We start from the raw sequence: 3,078 nt of genomic DNA, 5'->3' as shown, positions 1-3,078 counted from the left end.
GATTTAGTTACTACTGTTACTGATGTTGTTGTTGTTCTTTTTGTTAGATTTTCTTTTCTTGATTTAGTTACTACTGTTACTGATGTTGTTGTTGTTCTTTTTGTTAGATTTTCTTTTCTTGATTTAGTTACTACTGTTACTGATGTTGTTGTTGTTCTTTTTGTTAGATTTTCTTTTCTTGATTTAGTTACTACTGTTACTGATGTTGTTGTTGTTCTTTTTGTTCGATTTTCTTTGTTACTGTTACTGATGTTGTTGCTGTTCCTATTGATGTTGCTAGTGGTGCTGTTGCTGCTGCTGCGGCTGCTATTTTGACTACTCCACTATTGTTATATTATCCTGTTTGTCTTCTTCCTTGATGTTGCGATTTCCATTGTTTCTTTCTTTCTTTTTCTATCAAGGGGGTCAGTTTAGCGTTCGTCGTTATTTATATAATTTTTAGTGTGAAGAAAACATTGACGACGCTGATAGCTTTGCTCCTTATTAAAGATGACGTCAACATCATCAATTTTATTGTTGAATGACGGTAGATATTTGTCGATGATGCTATTATTCGTTGTTTGATTGCATTTCTCTGGAAAATTTCAGGCAGTTTAATGAGAAGAACTCGCCTTGCAGTCATTATTTTGTTTAATCTCGCCCATTTAATGCTTAATAGCCACATGCTGTACGGGCGATGACGACATTGTACCTAATCAAGCGAAAACTCAAAGCATTTGACAGAATCATTACCTTTCTATACACGCACGGTCAGAGCGTTGCGGTTATAATCCGAATTTTATTAAAATTTATATTTTGGCTAGGACTGGTACTTACACGCAAGAACGGTGGAGGGGGGGGTGAGGTATTTGTATAAGGGAAACTACAAAAAACTACTGTAGTCAAGGGTACTCATCAAAGGTCATAACATGCTTTTTTAGAACCAAACTAATCCATCATTTCTAATCTGCTTTGAACATCAATCCCTCTTCAGAAATCGCAGCGCGATTGCTACGAGCTGGTATTGACAATTTCATTTGGGGCCTTCCGAGTTGAAAAGCTTAACACGCCATCATCTGTGAATGGCTTTCCGCTTCCATAATAAAGCCATTTAATCTGTGCCTAGTCAAAAATAAGGACTGAATGCGAGCAGAGCCATAATCACGAGTATGTATAATTACCTTTCTAGGTGCATAGTCCTAGTCCTTCCATGCACGGCACCCCGTTTGCCAGAAACGAATCGATTTTGCAGGCTTAGTGAGTATTACTAGTCGACGCAGCTGTTTGACTTGGGATGGCGAGGGGTGAGGATCGAGAGAGCAGGTCAGCCACTATAGGCCTTGAAGGCATATATATTGCATTCGCAATAAACGCGAATCTAACGCCATCGTAAAACAATTGAGGACTATGTGGGAGATAGCAGCAATTTTACGAGCACTATATGAATATACTGCGATGTCGCTACGATTCTGGCACGAGCTACGTACACATTCTACGTCTACGAACAGCTTCTGAAACGAGGGATTGAAAAATTCCGAATCCACGAGGGAGGCCGAGTATAGTCGAAAACAGGAAATCAAGACGAACTCGCAGCTGGCCATAAAACTCGTATGACAAAGATTCGTATACAGTTCGATTGCTATGATTTAATGCATCGTGCATTAAATTGAGCTCGTACGCCCCGAGGTTGCGCGTACGTTGAAATGAAATCGGCGAATTATTAAAAGTGCATGCGTGCGCCGTAACAGCGCCACGGTGTCGTCACCTGGCATGACTTATGTCAGCTCTAATGGCTGCATGTCCCCACCTGTTTCGGCACCCAACTTTATGCTATATAATATGTACAATGTAATAGTTAAAGCTCAGAATAATTATAAATCTTTAAATATAGAAATTAATTTATAAGTAACGGTATTAACGGTTTAAATAAAACGGTAAATAGTACAATTTCAAATATACATGCATGGTGTAACACAATTCTCAATATTCGGTGGTGCAAAAAAGAAGATGACGGAGAAGATAAAGGAAATGTACGAAGGTAATATGATGCATTAGGTCTGCCAGGGGTTGGGGTCTATGCTTATATGTGTGAGAATAGGTAATTTGAAAATAAAACAGATAACATAAGTGGTTGAAAGTAACGTGAAATATGAACACATTATGTAATTAGAAATTCCATAGCCGAACCAATTACAGACTGTGCGTGGTAACGATATAATGTGTTGTTTGCTGAGAAATTAATGTTACTCGGTGCAAGTAAGTAATCGTCAATAGTTCTTGTTAATTAATCAATTTCAGCTTGTGCTGGCATGCATGAATTACATGTCACGTGAGAAAGCTTGTTCTATAATCACCTAGTAATTTTTTATCATTACATTTAACAACTTTAAAATTATTATACTGTAACTGTTAGTGGAGTTTTGCTTGTACCTGCGTGTGCTTGTGCACGAGTTCGTACTTATGCTCGTGTGTATGCGTGTGCTCGTGCTTATGCTCGTGTGCGTGCGTTTGCTCGTTCTCGTGCTTGTGCTCTTGTGGGTGAGTGTGCTCGTGTGCGTGTGCTCGTGTGCGTGCGCGTGCGTGCCTGGCTGCTTACATGTGCTTGCGTGTCTGTTCTTATTCGTTTGTGGTTTTAATGGGGCGGCAGAATTAAATAGAAATATATAATAAAGGTGATTCATAACGCCTATAAACATATCAAAGATGAAAGGACATTTCGAATGAGTTTTGCTTTGGCGCATCAAGTTTTTTCATATTCAAAGCAAATTGACAATAGCGCCGCTGTGGCGTTTATCATGTTGACAGTGCCGCCACGTTTTCGGACTGTCTATCGAAGTGAGGTGGGCGTGAGAGAGGGCGACAACATTACACTCAACTGCGAGGATGTGTACGGAATTCCATCACCAAACATCACCTGGAAGCGGACGGGAGGCAGACCAATTCGAAACGCAGTCAAAGGTGAATATAATTATAATTATGATAATAGGTTATGATTATCACTATGTATAGGTAGAGTTGTCTGTAACATTTCGTCTGAAGTGAAGTGTTATAGGTTTGTTTCAGGCGTTAGTTTCAATCTGCATATATATATATAATTAT

Source organism: Priapulus caudatus, unplaced genomic scaffold (assembly GCF_000485595.1).
Source record: "Priapulus caudatus unplaced genomic scaffold, Priapulus_caudatus-5.0.1 Scaffold118, whole genome shotgun sequence".
NCBI classification, from domain to species: Eukaryota; Metazoa; Priapulida; class Priapulimorpha; order Priapulimorphida; family Priapulidae; genus Priapulus; species Priapulus caudatus.
This window is presented reverse-complemented; position numbering follows the sequence as displayed.